This window comes from Triturus cristatus, chromosome 9 (genome assembly GCF_964204655.1).
Source record: "Triturus cristatus chromosome 9, aTriCri1.1, whole genome shotgun sequence".
Taxonomy (NCBI): Eukaryota; Metazoa; Chordata; class Amphibia; order Caudata; family Salamandridae; genus Triturus; species Triturus cristatus.
Window position 1 is genome coordinate 570,116,210 of NC_140592.1, and position 15,809 is coordinate 570,132,018.

Here is a 15,809-nt window from a genome sequence, read left to right on the forward strand (position 1 = left end):
AGAGTTCAAGCAGATACGCTCAGTGCTGAGGACTACCAGTACTGAATGACTAAGACAGTGTGACACTACGAAAAAGTGTGACCAGCAGGTCTGGACAGTATGGGACGGCGGTTTCAACGAATAACGGGCTCCATATGCAAGGAGCTCACAAAGAATCTGTGTGTGTTCACCAGAGCCCAGGAGGTCCCTCCGTATAAGCAAATAATGAACACTGCTGGCTCGTTTCACCCGACATACAGATAATGCAACATGGACCTGTGCGCGTTCACCAGAGCCCACAAGGTCCTTCTATATCCAACGACAGTGATCAACGGAGGCTCGTTTCCCCCGGCATAGAAATAATGCAACTTGGCTCTGGGAAGAGCGGAAAGGGGTAATCACAGTCGCTGTTAGCCCGTGAAGTATCCGAACATATGACCGGTGCGTGGCCTTGGTAAGTCTGTGACGCCAAAGTCGAGGGATCAAAAGAGGAGAGAAAGGCAGCCTGCAGTGTAAAGTGATTCAATGAGAGGAGCTGTGAAAGACAAACTGCAGACAGAATGGTTAACATAGAAGTGCACAGGGGCAAAGTGCATCAAGAGGAGTGAGTGGTAGCAGAAATGAATGGTAATAGGTGGTACAAAGAGACAGATTGCAAAGGTAACGTTTAGGAGAGCAAGAGAACCCTGAGAGAAACGGTAACTTAGTAGCTTAAAAAGATAGACTGCATAGACATAGGATCCCAGGGAGGCATGATCAGAAAACAAAAGAGAAGACAGACTGCAGAGTACAAGTAGAGGAGAGAGGGAAAGTAGACACGAAACGTGTGGAAAGCAGAGCAACAATGGGTTGCAATCCCCATTTGATTGATAAATTAAGGCCCGGGCATGTGCCATTACTAGTAAGCGAGACAAGCCACCCCCGTTCACTTAAAGCAAAACAAAAACAACAAAAAAGCCTACAGGACCTGGTATTCCCAGGCGGTATCCCATTCAGGTACTAAACAGGCCCTGCTTAACTTCTGAGATAAGACAAGTTCAGGTGCTTTCAGAGTAGTATGGCCGTAGGCATGAAGAGCACTGACTTTGGGGCTCTTAGCTTTTTTCATTTTAACTCAGTGCTGGCCATAATAAGCAAGAAACGCCACCCTCATTCACCTAAAGCAAAACAAACAAAAAAAAGCCTAAAGCAACTGGTATTCCCAGGCGGTCTCCAGTCCAGGTAATACCCAGGCCAACTGTGCTTACCTTCCAAGAAGAGAGGAGAACAGGTGCTTTCAGGGTGGTATGGTGGTAGGCATGAAGAGCACTGACTTTGGGGCTCTTAGCTTTATTATTCTACTTCAGTGCTGCCCATAGTAAGCGAGACAAGCCACCCCTATTGACCTAAACCAAAACAAAAAGGGTACAGCACGCGCTATTCCCAGGCGGTGTCCCATCCAGGCACTAACCAGGCCCAACCTTGCTTAAGCTCTGAGATCAGACACTGTCCGGGTGGTATGGCCATAGGCATGAGCTTTTTTCATTCTACTTCAATGCTGGCCATAGTAAGCGAGAAAAGACACCCTCATTCACCTACAGCAAAAGAAACGCAAAAAAAAGCTTAAGGCACCTGTTACTCCTAGGCAGTCTCCCATCCAAATACTAACCATGCCCAACACTGCTTAACTTCTGAGAAGAGATGAGATCAGATCAGGTGCTTTCAGGGTGGTGCGGCAGTAGGCATGAAGAGCACTAATTTTGGGGCTCTTAGCTTTTTCATTCTACTTCAGTGCTGGCCATAATAAGCAAGACAAGCCACGCTCATTCAACTATAGCAAATAAAAAGACTACAGCACCTGCTATTCCCAGGCGGTGTCTCATCCAGGTACTAACCAGGCCTCACCCTGCTTAACTTATGAGATCAGAGGAGATCAGTTGCTTTCGGGGTGGTATGGTGGTAGGCATGAGGAGCACTGACTTTGGGGCTCTTTGCTTTTTCATTCCACTTCAGTGCTGGCCATAGTAAGCAAGACAAGCCGTCCTTATTCACCTAAAGCAAAACAAAAAGGCTACAGCACCTGCTATTCCCAGAAGGTCTCCCATCCAGGTACTAACCAGGACCAACTCTGCTTAACGTTTGAGATCAGACAAGATCAGGGACATTCGCTGTGGTATGGCTGTAGGCTTGAAGAGCACCAACTTTGAAGCTCTTAGCTTTTTTCATTCTACTTCATTGCTGGCCATAGTTAAGTGAGACAAGCCACCCTCATTCCTCTAAAGCGAAAGAAAAAGCCTACAGCACCTGGTATTCCCTGACGTTCTCCCATCCAGCTACTAACCAGGGCTGCCCCTGCTTAACTTTTGAGATCAGGCACCTTCAGGGTGGTATGGCCCTAGGTATGGAGTGCACTGACTTTGGGGCACTTTCCTTTTTTCATTCTCCTACCATGCTGGCCATAGTAAGTGAGACAAGCCACCCTCATTCGCCAAAAGCAAAACAAAAAAATCCTGAAAAGCCTACAGCACTTGGTATTCCCAGGCAGTCTCCCATCCAGGTACTAATCATGCCCAACCCTACTTAACTTCTTTGGGGCTCTTAGATTCTTTCATTCTACTTCAGTGTTGGCCACAGTAAGCGAGATAAGCCTCCCGTATCCACCTAACGCAAAGCAAAAAGCCCACAGCACCTGGTATTCCCAGGCAGTCTCCCATCCGGGTACTAACCAGGCCTGACGCTGCTTAACTGCAGAAGAGATCAGGTGCTTTCAGGGTGGTGTAGCCGTAGGCATGGAGATCACTGACTTTTGGATCTTAGCCTTTTTCATTTTACTTCAGTGCTGGCCACAGTAAGCAAGACAAGCCAACCTCATTCACCTAAAGCAAAAATAAAATAAAAGCCTATAGCACCTTGTTTTCCCAGTCAGTCTTCCATCGAGGTACTAACTAGGCGCGATCCTGTTTAACGTCTGAGATCAGACATTTTCAGGGTGGTATGGCCGGAGGAGTGAAAAGCACTGACTTTTTCATTCTACTTCAGTGCTGACCATAGTAAGCGAGTCACGCCACCCTCATTCAGCTAAAGGAAAAAAAAAGCCTACAGCACCTGGTATTCCCAGGCATTCTCCCATCCGGGTACTAACCAGGCCCGACCCTGCCTAACTTTTTTTTTTTTTTTGGAAAATTCTTTTTATTGGCATTTTAAGATTTAAACGTACGTACATACAACGTGTGTCGCATAGGTAAATGTGGTTCATAAGTAGCAGAGTAGACCTTTATCAAAATAGGGAGTACATCAATATCTTGTTCAGTGAGGATGTGGTCTGTGTTGTAGCAGAGCATTGCCAGTAAGAGAAACTGGGGGGAAACTGAACTGGGATGTGCCATGGGGTTTGTAGTGTTTGGGTGGGCGTACTCGATGGGTCCATTATTGCCTACTCGACAGTGCAGCTACTGCTCGCCTAGGGGGCGGCGGGTGTGTGGATTAATGTGGGGGGCCGTTGAGTGTGATAGAAGGACGAAGACGGACACGGCTGGTCCGGAGGTGGCACAGGGAGTCGTGGTGGAGGATCCACTGTCTCGGGAGCCTGCATAGCGGAAGGCTGTCTGACCCTGCTTAACTTATGAGATCAGAAGAGATCATGTGCTTCAGGGTGGTATGGCCATATGCATGAAGTTCACTGACTTTGCGGCTCTTAGCTTTTTTCATTTTACTTCAGTGCCTGCCCTAGTAAGTGAGACAAGCCACCCTCATACACCTAAAGCAAATAATAACAATAAAATAGCCTACAACAGCTTGTATTCCAAGGCGCTCTCCCAACCAGGTGCTAACCAGGCGTGACCCTGCTTAACTTCTGAGATCAGATACCTTCAGGATGGTATGGCCGCTGGAGTGAAGAGATCTGGCTTTGGGGCTCTTATATTTTTACATTCTACTTCAGTGCTGGGTATAGTAAACGAGAAAAGCCGCCCTCATTCACCTAAAGCAAAACAAAAAGCCTACAGCAACTGGAATTCCCTGGTGGTCTCCCATCCAGGTACTAACCAGGCCTGAACCTGCTTAACTTCTGAGATCAGATGCCTTTAGGGTAGTATGGCCATAGTCATAAAGAGCACTGACTTTGGGGCTCTTAGCTTTTTTCATTCTACTTCAGTGCTGGCCATAACAAGTGAGACAAGCCACCCTCATTCGCCTAAAGCAAAACAAAAAAATCCCAAAAAGCCTACAGCACCTGTTATTCACAGGCAGTCTCCCATCCAGGTACTAATCCTGGCCGACCTTGCTTAACTTCTGAGATCAGACAATCTCAGTTGCTTTGTGGGTGGTATGGCTGTAGGCGTGAAGAGCACCGATTTAGGGGCTCTTACCTTTTTTCATTCACTTCAGTGCTGGCAATAATAAGCGAGACAAGCCACCCTAATTCACCTAAAGTAAAACAAAAAAACTAAAATGTCTATGGCACCTGGTATTACCAGGCTGTCTCCCATCCAGATAGTAACCATACCCGAACCTGTTTAACTTGTGAAATCAGACAAGATGAGGTGCTTTCAGGGTGGTAGGACTTTAGGCATCAAAAAGCACCGACTTTTTGGCTCTTAGCTTTTTTCATTGTTCTTCATTGCTGGCTATAGTAAGCGAGACAAGCCAGCGTCATTCACCTAAAGCAAAACGAAAAAAAACTAAATAGCCTACAGTACCTTGTATTCCCAGGAGGTCTCCCATCCAGGTACTAACCATTCCTGACCCTGCTTACTTTGTGAAATCAGACAAGATCAGATGCTTTCTGGGTGGTAGGACCATAGGCATCAAAAGCACTGATTTTTTTCATTCTTCTTCATTCCTGGCCATAGTAAGTGAGACAAGCAAGCCACCCTCATTCACCTAACGCAAAACAAAAAAAATTCAAAAAGCCTACAGCACCTGGTATTCACAGGCAGTTTCCCCGTCCAGGTACTAATCATGTCGGACCTTGCTTAACTTTCGAGATCAGCCAAGATCAGGTGCTTGGAAGGTGGTATGACTGAAGGCATGAAGAGCACTGACTTTGGGGCTCTTACGTATTTTCATTCTACTTCAGTGCTGGAAATTGTAAGCGAGACAAACCACCCTCATTCACCTAAAGCAAAACTAAAAAAAAATGAAAAAATCTACAGCACCTTGTGTTCCCATGACGTCTCCCATCCGGGTACTAACCATGCTTGACCCTGCTTAATTTTATGAAATCAGACAAGATTAGGTGCTTTCAGGGTGGTAGGACCATAGGCATCAAAAGCACAGACTTTTTTTCATTCTTCTTCATTCCTGGCCATAGTAAGTGAGACAAGCCACCCTCACTCGCCACAAGCAAAAACAAAAAAAACAAAAAGCCTACAGCACCTGGTATTCCCAGGCGGCCTCCCATCCAGCTACTAACCAGGCCTGCCACAGCTTAACCTTTGAAATCAGGGGTTTCTAGGGTGGTATAGCTGTAGGCAGGAAGTGCACTGACTTTGGGGCTCTTAGCTTTTTTCATTCTACTTCATTGCTGGCCATAATAAGCAGGAAAAGCCACTCTCATTCATATAAAGCAAATAAAAACAAAGAAATAGCCTACAGCAACTTGTATTCCCAGGTGCTCTCCTATCCAGGTACTAACCATGCGCGACCCTGCTTAACTTCTGAGATCAGAGGACGCAGGTGTGAAAAAAAATTACTTTGAGGCTCTTCGCTTTTTTCATTCTACTTAAGTACTGGCCATAGTAAGCGAGACAAGCCACCCTCATTTACCTAAAGCAAAACCAAAAAAACCAAAAAGGCCTACGGCAACTGGAATTCCCAAGTGGTCTCCCATCCAGGTACTAACCAGGCCTGACCCTGCTTAACTTCTGAGATCAGGTGCTTTCAGGGAGGTATGGCCGTAGTCAGGAAGAGCACTGACTTTGGGGCTCTTAGCTTTTTCCATTCTACTTCAGTGCTGGCCATAGTAAGTGAGACAAGCCACCCTCATTCGCCTAAAGCAAAACAAAGAAATCCCAAAAATCATACTGCACCTGGTATTCCCAGGCAGTCTCCCATCTAGGTACTAACCAGGCGCGATTTGGCTTAACTTCTGAGATCAGAGAAGATCAGGGGCTCTCAGCATGGTATGGCGGTAGGCATGAAGAACACTGACTTTGGGGCTCTTAGTTTCTTCGATTCTACTTTAGTGCTTGCCATAGTAAGACAATCAACCCTCTTTCACATAAGGTAAATAAAAAAATGAAAAATAAACCTACAGCACCTGGTATTCCGAGGCGGTCCCCCATCCGGGTAGTAACCAGGCCCGACCCTGATTAACTGCTGAGATGAGAGGAGATCAGGTGTTTGGCCATAGTAAGCGAGACAAGCCATCCTCTTTCACCTTTAGGGGGAAAACAACTACAGCTCCTGCCCAGGTGGTCTACCAGGCAGGTACTAACTAGGCCCATCCCTGCTCAACTTCTGAGATGAGACGAGATCAGGTGCTTTCAGGGTAGTATGGCACCAGGCATGAAGGGCACTGCCTCTGAGGCTCTTAGCTTTTTTCATTCTACTTCCGTGCTGGCCATAGTAAGCGAGACAAGCCACCCTCATTCGCCTAAAGCAAAACAAAGAAATCCCAAAAAGCCTACAGCACCTGCTATTCACAGGCAGTCTACCATCCAGGTACTAATCATGCCCAACCTTGCTTAACTTCTGAGCTCAGACAAGATCAGTTGCTTTGTGAGTGGTATGGCTGTAGGCGTGAAGAGCACCTACTTTGGGGCTCTTACCTTTTTTTATTCTACTTCAGTGCTGGCCATGGTAAACGAGACAAGCCACCCTCATTCACCTAAAGCAAAACAAAAAAACTAAAATGCCTACAGCACCTGGTATTCCCAGGCTGTCTCCCATCCAGGTAGCAATGACACCCGAACCTGCTTAACTTGTGAAATCAGACAAGATGAGGTGCTTTCAGGGTGGTAGGACTTTAGGCATCAAAAGCACTGACTTTTTGGCTCTTAGTTTTTTTCATTCTTCTTCATTGCTGGCCATAGTAAGCGAGACAAGCCAGCCTCATTCACCTAAAGCAAAACTAAAAAAATCCCCAAAAGCTTACAGCACCTGGTATTCACAGGCAGTCTCCCATCCAGGTACTAATCATGCCGGACCTTGCTTAAATTCTGAGATCAGACAAGATCAGTTGCTTTGAGGGTGGTATGGCTGGAGGCGTGAAGAGCACTGATTTTGGGGCTCTAACCTTTTTTCATTTTACTTTAGTGCTGACTATAGTAAGCGGGACAAGCCACCCTCATTCACCTGAAGCAAAAAAAAAAAAATCCTACAGCACCCGGTATTCCCAGGCTGTCCCCCATCCGGGTAGTAACCAGGTTCAACCCTGATTAACTGCTGAGGTGAGAGGAGATCAGGTGTTTGGCCATAGTAAGCGAGACAAGCCATCCTCTTTCACCTTTAGGGGGAAAAAAACCTACAGCTCCTGCCAAGGTGGTCTACCAGGCAGGTACTAACGAGACCCATCCCTGCTCAACTTCTGAGATGAGACGAGATCAGATGCTTTCAGGGTGGTATGGCACCAGGCATGAAGAGCACTGACTCTGAGGTTCTTAACTTTTTTCATTCTACTTTAGTGTTGGCCATATTAAGCAAGACAAGCCACCCACATTTACCTAAAGAAAAAAAAAAACCTGCAGCAAGTGGTATTCCCAGACCGTGTCCCATCCAGGCACTAACCAGGCCCAACCCTATTTATCTTCCGATATCAGAGAAGGTCAGTTGCTTTCAGGGGGGTATGGCAGTAGTCATGAAGAGCACTGACTTTGGGACTCTTAGGGCCTCATTTATGAGAAGTGACGCATCGCTGCGTGAAAGCAGCGATGCGTCACTTCTCAGTGCGCTCTCCTTGCCACACCAATGATGCGTCATATTTATAATATGACGCATCATGTCGCAAGGAAGGACAGATACGTCAGTATAACTGATGTATCTGTCGGCGCAAAAAGTGGCGCATTGCTGGAGTTGTGTCGGAAGCCTGAAGCAACTCCAGCAATGTTCCTTTCACATGGGGCAAGACCCATGTGAAACAGCCTGCGTCACCCTTACGCCTGCCATGAGGCAGGCGTAAGGTTTTAACGCATTGGCGTCCTAGAAGTGGCACAGCGAAATCTCATAGATTTCGCTGCGCCACTCCTACGACCCTTTCTTGCGGGGGTACACCCACCTTGCATACATTATACCTGGCGCAGGTATAATGTAGAGCAGGGGTTTACGAAGTGACGCATTTACCTAGATGCGTCACTTCGTAAATATGGCGCAACATGGCACATGTTTTACGCCACTGATGTGTAACAAAAAGTGACGCACCGGTTGCGCAAAAGTGACGCAGGGGCTCATAAATGAGCCCCATCGATTTTTTCATTTTACTTCAGTGCTGGTCATAGTAAACGAGAAAAGCCACCCTCATTCTACTAAAGCAAAAAAACAAAAATGCTTACAGGATGTGGTATTTCCAAACGGTTTCCCATCCAGGTATACTAACCAGGCCCCACCCTGCTTTGACTGCTGAGATGAGAAGCGATCAGGTGCTTGCACATAGTAAGCGAGACATGCCACCCTCATTCACCTAAAGCAAAAAAAAAAGCCTACAGCACCTGGTGTTCCCAGGCGGTATCCCATCTAGGTACTAACCAGGCCGGACCCTGCATAACTTCTGAGTTTAGGTGCTTTCAGGGTGGTATGGCAGTAGGCATGGAAAGGACTGGCTTTAACGCTCTTAGCTTTTTCCTTCTATTTCAATGCTGGCCATAGTAAGCGAAACAAGCCACCCTCGTTCACCTAAAGCAAAAAAATAAATGGATAAAGCCTACGGCACCTTTTATTCCCAGGTGGTCTCCCATCCAGATACTAACCAGGCGTGACACTTCTTAACTCCTGAGATCAGGTGCTTTCAGGGGGGTATGGCAGTAGGTATGAAGAGCACTGACTTTGGGGCTCTTATCTTTTTCATTCTACTTCAGTGCTGGCCATAATAAGCAAGGCAAACCACCCTCTTTCACCAACAGCAAAACAAAAAGCCTACAGTACCTGGTATTCCCAAGATGTCTCCCAGGTTCTAATCATGCCCGACCCTGCTTATCTTCTGTGATAAGACAAGAACAGGTACTTTGAGGGTGGTATGGCCATAGGCATGAAGAGATCTGACTTTGGGGCTCTTTGCTTTTTTCATCTTACTTCAGTGTTGGCCATAGTAAGCGAGACAAGCCACCCAAATTCACCTAAAGAATAACAAAAAAAGCCTGCACCAAGTATTTTTCCTTAGCGGTCTCCTATCCAGGAACTACCTAGGCCCGACCCTGCTTAACGTCTGAGATTAAAAGAGATCAGGTGCTTTCAGGGTGGTATGGCAGTAGGCATGAAGAGCACTTAACCTTTTTCATTCTACTTCAGTGCGGGCCATAGTAAGCTCGACAAGCCACCCTCATTCGCCTAAAGCAAAAAAAAACAAAGCCTACAGCATCTGGTATTCCTAAACAGATTCCAATCCAGGTACTAACCAGGCCCAACCCTGCTTAACTTCTGAGATCAGACAAGATCAAGAGCTTTCAGGGTAGTATGGACTAGGCATGAAGAGCACTGACTTTGGGGCTCCTAGCTTTTTTCATTTTACTTCAGTGCTGGCCATCATCAGCTAGGCAAGCCACCCTCATTCACCTAAAGCAAAACAAAAAGGCTACAGCACCTTGTATTCCGAGTCAATCTCCAATCCAGGTACTAACCAGGCCCAACCCTGCTTAACTTCTGAGATGAGACGAGATGAGGTGCTTTCAGGATGGTATGGCCGTAGACATGAAGAGCACTGACTTTGGGGCTCTTAGATTTTTTCATTCTACTTAAGTGCTGGCCATAGTAAGTGAGACAAGCCACCCTCATCCACCTAAAGAAAAAAAAAAAGCCTACAGGACCAGGTATTTCCAGGCTGTCTACCATCCAGGCACTGACCAGGCCCCGCCCTGCTTAACTTCTGAGATCAGGTGCTTTCAGGGCGGTATGCCCACGGACATAAGGAGCACTGGCTTTGGGGCTCTTAGATTTTTTCATTCTACTTTAGTATTGGTCATAGTAAGCGAGATAAGTCACCCACATTCACCTAAAGAAAACCAAAAAAAGCCTACAGTACCTGGTATTCCCAGGCTGTCTACCACCCAGGCACTAACTAGGCCTAACCCTGCTTAACTTCTGAGATGAGACGTGATCAGGTGCTTTCAGGGTGGTATGGCCGTAGACATGAACAACACTGACTTTGGTGCTCTTAGCTTTTTTCATTCTATTTCAGTGCTGGCAAATAGTAAGCGAGACAAGCAACCCTCATTTACCTAAAGCAAAATAAAAAAAATCCTCAAAACCTACAGTACCTGGTATACTCAGGCAGATTCCCATCCGGGTACTAACCAGGCCCTACCCTGCTTAACTGCTGAGATGAGGTGCTTTCAGGATGGTATGGCCGTAGACATGAAGCGTAGTGACTTTGGGGTTCTTAGCTTTTTTCATTCTACTTCAGTGCTGGCCATAGTACACAAGACAAGACACTCTCATTCACCTAAAGCAAAAAACAAAAAAAAGCCTCAGCACCTGGTATTCCCAGGAAGTCTCCCATCCAGGTACTAACCAGACCCGACGCTGCTTAACTTCTGAGATGAGACGAGATGAGGTGCTTTCAGGGTGGTATAGCCGTAGACATGAAGAGCACTGACTTTGGGGCTCTTAGCTTTTTTCATTCTACTTCAGTGCTGGCCATAGTAAGTGAGACAGGCCACCCTCATCCACCTAAAGAAAAAAAAGCCTACAGGACCAGGTATTTCCAGGCTGTCTACCATCCAGGCACTGACCAGGCTCCACCCTGCTTAACTTCTGAGATCACATGCTTTCAGGGCGGTATGCCCGCAGGTATAAGGAGCACTGACTTTGGGGCTCTTAGATGTTTTCATTCTACTTTAGTATTGGTCATAGTAAGCGAGATAAGCCACCCACATTCACCTAAAGAAAACCAAAAAAAGCCTACAGTACCTGGTATTCCCAGGCTGTCTACCATCCAGGCACTAACTAGGCCCAACCCTGCTTAACTTCTGAGATGAGACGCATTCAGGTGCTTTCAGGGTGGTATGGCCGTAGACATGAACACTGACTTTGGTGCTCTTAGATTTTTTCATTCTATTTCAGTGCTGGCAAATAGTAAGCGAGACAAGCAACCCTCATTTACCTAAAGCAAAATAAAAAAATCCTCAAAACCTACAGTACCTGGTATTCCCACGCTGTTTCCCATCCAGGTACTAACCAGGCACTACCCTGCTTAACTGCTGAGATGAGGTGCTTTCAGGATGGTATGGCCGTAGACATGAAGCACAGTGACTTTGGGGTTCTTAGCTTTTTTCATTCTACTTCAGTGCTGGCCATAGTACACAAGACAAGACACTCTCATTCACCTAAAGCAAAAAACAAAAAAAAGCCTAACGCACCTGGTATTCCAAGTCGGTCTCCCATCCAGGTACTAACCACGCCTGACACTGCTTAGCTTCTGAAATCAGACAAGATCGGGTGCTTTCAGGGTGGTATGGCAGTAGGTAGAAATTTACTGACTTTGGAGCTCTTAGCTTTTTTCTTTCTACTTCAGTGCTGGCCATAGTACACGAGACAAGACACCGTCATTCACCTAAAGCAAAAGTTAAAAAAAGCCTACCACACCTGGTATCCCAAGACGGTTTCCCATCCACGTACTAATCTGGCCAGACTCTGCTTAACATCTGAGATCAGACAAGATCAGGTTCTTTCAGGGCGGTATGGCCGTAGGTATAAAGAGCTCTGACTATGGGGCTCTTAGCTTTTTTCATTCTACTTCAGTCCTGGCCATAGTAGGTGAGAAAAGCCACCCTCATTAGCCTAAAGCAAAAAAGATAGTTAACCCCTTCACTACTAGGCCTTTTCCCCCCTCTGTGCTAAGCCTTTTTTTTGCTATTTGGTGTAGTTCGCGCTTAGACCCCTGTAACTATTGGACCACATAAGGTATCCAGGCCGAATTTGCGTCCTTTTTTTCCAACACCATGGGGATTTTAAAGATAGCCAGGGTTTGTGGACTCCCCACAGCGTTCCTCTCAGTCTCCCGAGTAAAATGATACCTCACTTGTGGGGGTGGAGCAAGGGCCTGTGATTGGGAAGAGCCCAAAACATAGGGATTTAGGGAATAGCACCGACAATTCTAAGCGCTACATTTTTTTTTTAAATACGTTTTTAGCCAATTCTGCATTGGACACCCACACAAGTGAGGTATCATTTTACTCGGGACACTAAGGATTCTTTCTGCTAAGTTTGAGGTTTGCAGGGGATTTTGGGTAGGGAAACGTTGGGGAACCCACACAAGCCATACCTTGCTGGACTTCCCCGGGTGTCTAGTTTTCAGAAATGTGTGGATTTGGTAGAGTTCCCAAGATGGCCACCGAGCCAGGGGTCAAAAACACAGGTGACTCCCTTGCAAAACCAGGTTGTTTTGTGATAGGTCATTTTGATGTCTCCTCAATACTTTTTGGGCCTTCGCCCGATGCGGGTACTTGGGGCACCCACATAAGTGAGGTACCATTTTTATTGGGAGACCTGGGGTAACGCTGGGTGATAGCAAATTCATGGATTTACGTAGATTCCAGAACTTTCCACCACAGAAATGTGAGGAAAATGTGTTTTTTTATTTTACAAAGTTTGAGGTTTGCATGGGATTCTGGGTAACAAAACCTGGTGAGAGCCAGACAAGTCACCCCATCCTGGATTCCCCTGTGTGTTTAGTTTTCAAAAATGTCTAGGTTTGCTAGGTTTCCCTAGGTGCCGGCAGAGCTAGGGTTCAAAATCTACAGCTAGACTCTTTGCAAAAAAGGGGTCAGTTTTCACTATGAAAATGTGGTGTGTCCACATTGCGTTTTGGGCCGCTTCGTGTCGCGGGCACTAGGCCTACCAACACATGTGAGGTATAATTTTTCTCCGAAGACTTTGGGGAATGCAGGGTGGGTGGAATTTTGTGGATCCGCGCCGATTCCAGAACATTCCACCACAGAAATGTGAGGAAAATGTGTTTTTTTGGTGACATTTTGAGGTTAGCAAGGGGTTCTGGGTAACAGAACCTGGTGAGGGCAGACAAGTCACCCCATTCTGGGTTCCCCTGGGTGTCTTGTTTTCAAAAATGTATATGTTTGCTAGGTTTTCCTAGGTGCCGGCAGAGCTAGGGTTCAAAATCTACAGCTAAGCACTTTCCAAAAAAAGGGTTTGTTTTCACTGTGAAAATGTGGTGTGGCCACATTGCGTTTTGGGACGTTTCCTGCAGCTACAAACCACGCCCAATCCTGCTTAACTTGTGAGGTCAGACTAGATAAGGTGCTTTTAGGGTGGTATGGCCGGACTGATGAAGCGCGCTGACTTTGGACTCTTCGCTTTTTTCATTCTACTACAGTGCTGGCCATAGTAAGCGAGACAAGCCACCCTCATTCACAGGAAGCAAAAAAAAAAGCCTCAGCCCCTGGTATTCCTAGGCGGTATCCCATCCAGGTACTAACTGGGCCCAACACTGCTTATCTTCTGAGTTCAGAAGATAGGTGGTTTCTGGGTGGTATGGCCTTAGGCATGAAGAGTACTGACTTTGGGGCTCTAAGCTTTTTTCATTCTACTTAAGTGCTGGCCACAGTAAGCGAGACAAGCCACCCTCATTCATCTAGAGCAAAAAAACCCAGAAAGCGTACATTCCCATGAGGTGTCCCATCCAAGTAATAACAAGGCCTGACCATGCATAACTTTTAAGATCAGACAAAATCAGGTGCTTCCAGGGTGGTATGGCCGTAGGCATGAAGACTCCTCGGCTCTTAGCTTTTTTCACTTACTTCAGTGCTGGCCATAGTAAGCGAGAAAAGCCACCCTCATTTACGTAAAGCAAAAAAAAAGGCCCACAGCACCTGGTATTTCCTGGCAGTCTCCCATCCAGGTACTAACCAGGTCCTACCATTCTTAACATCTGAGATCAGATGCTTTCAGGGTGGTATGGCCGTAGGAATTCGGAGCACTGACTTTTGGGGCTCTTAGCTTTTTTCATGCTGCTTCAGTGCTGGCCATATTAAGCGAGACAAGCCACTCTCATTCACCTAAAGCAAAACATAAAAAACCAACAAAAAACCTACAAGCCCTAAAAGCACCTAATCTTGGCTGGTCTCAAAAGTTAAGCAGTGTCAGACCTGGTTAGTTCCTGGATGGGAGACCACCTGGGAATACCAGGTGCTGATGCTTTTTTTTGTTTTTTTGTGTTGCTGTAAGTGAATGAGGGTGTATTGTCTTGTGTACTATAGCCAGCACTGGAGTTGAATGAAAAAAGCTAAAAACCCAAACGTCAGTGCTCTTTTGCCTATAGCCATACCACTCTGAAAGCACCTGATCTCTTATGAACTCAGAAGTTATGGAGCGTCAGACCTGGTTAGTACCTGGATGGTAGACCGCCTGGGAATACCAGAGCCTGTAGGCTTTTTTATTTTTTTATTTTGCTTTAGGTGAATGAGGGTGGCCTTTCTCGCTTACTATGGCCTGCACTGATTTAGACTGAAAAAAGCTAAGAGCTTAAAGTCAGTGGTCTTCATGCCTATGGCAATACCAACCTGAAAGTACCTGTTCTCAGAAGTTGAGCAGGATCAGGCCTGGTCAGTACCTGGAAGGGGAGATCGCCTGGGAATACCAGCTAGTGTAGGCCATTTTGTTTTGCTTTACGTGAATGAAGGTGGCTAGTTCAGCACTGAAGTAGAATGAAATAAGCTAAGAGTACCAAAGTCAGAGCTCTTCATGCCTACGGCCATTCAAGCCTGAAAACACCTGATCTCATCGGACCTCAGAATTTAGGCAGAGTTGGGCCTGGTTAGTACCTAGAATGGGAGACTGCCTGGTTATACCAGGTGCTTAGGCTTTTTGTTTGTTTGTTTTGCTTTAGGTGAATGAGGGTGTCTTGTCTCCTATCCAGGTACTAACCAGGCCCGACCCTGCTTGACATCTGAGAATAGACCACATCAGGTGCTTTCACTGTGGTATGGCTGTTGGCATGAAGAGAGCTGACTTCGAGGATCTTAGCTTTTTTGTGTCTACTTCATTGCTGGCAATAGTAAGCAAGCAAGCCACCCTTATTCCCCTAAGGCAAAACAAAAAAAAATCCTACAGCACCGGGTATTCCCAGGTGGTTTCCCATACAGGTAGTAACAAGGCCTGACCCTGCTTAACTTCAGAGATCAGGTGCTTTCAGGTTGGTATGGCAGTAGGTATGAAAAGCAATTACTTTCTGTCTCTTCGCTTTATTCATTCAACTTCAGTGCTGGCCATAGTAAGCAAGACAAGCCACCCTCATTCACCTAAAGCAAAACAAAAAAAAGCCTTCTGCACCTGGTATTCCAATGCGGTCTTCAATCCAGGTACTATCTAGGCCGAGCCGGCTTAACTTCTGAGATCAGACGAGATCAGGTTCTTTCAGGGTGGTATGGCTGTAGGTATAAAGAGCTCTGACTTTGGGGCTCTTAGCTTTTTTCATTCTACTTCAGTGCTGACCATAGTAAGTGAGACAAGCCACCCTCATTCACCTAAAGCAAAACAAAAAACAAAAAATGCCTCCGCACTTGGTATTACCAGGCAGTCTCCCATCCAGGTACTAACCAACCACAACACTGCTTAACTTCTGAGATCAACCAACATTAGGTGCTTTCAGGGTGGTATGGCTGTAGTCATGAAAAGAACTGAATTTCGGGCTCTTCGCTTTTTTCATTCTACTTCAGTGGTGGCCATACTAAGCGTGACCAGCCTCC

General features: G+C 46.3%; 8 pseudogenes; all 8 read right to left on the reverse strand.

The window, feature by feature from the left end:
- Positions 1-2,026: 2,026 nt before the first annotated feature.
- Positions 2,027-2,145, reverse strand: LOC146798306 (5S ribosomal RNA; annotated as a pseudogene).
- A 490-nt stretch (positions 2,146-2,635) lies between these two features.
- Positions 2,636-2,747, reverse strand: LOC146798307 (5S ribosomal RNA; annotated as a pseudogene).
- Positions 2,748-5,751: 3,004 nt separating this feature from the next.
- On the reverse strand, positions 5,752-5,860 carry LOC146798308 (5S ribosomal RNA; annotated as a pseudogene).
- Positions 5,861-8,591: 2,731 nt separating this feature from the next.
- LOC146798309 (5S ribosomal RNA) lies at positions 8,592-8,700 on the reverse strand (annotated as a pseudogene).
- A 979-nt stretch (positions 8,701-9,679) lies between these two features.
- LOC146798310 (5S ribosomal RNA) lies at positions 9,680-9,798 on the reverse strand (annotated as a pseudogene).
- Positions 9,799-10,117: 319 nt separating this feature from the next.
- LOC146798311 (5S ribosomal RNA) lies at positions 10,118-10,236 on the reverse strand (annotated as a pseudogene).
- A 334-nt stretch (positions 10,237-10,570) lies between these two features.
- On the reverse strand, positions 10,571-10,688 carry LOC146798312 (5S ribosomal RNA; annotated as a pseudogene).
- A 316-nt stretch (positions 10,689-11,004) lies between these two features.
- Positions 11,005-11,123, reverse strand: LOC146798313 (5S ribosomal RNA; annotated as a pseudogene).
- Between the last annotated feature and the right edge of the window lie 4,686 nt (positions 11,124-15,809).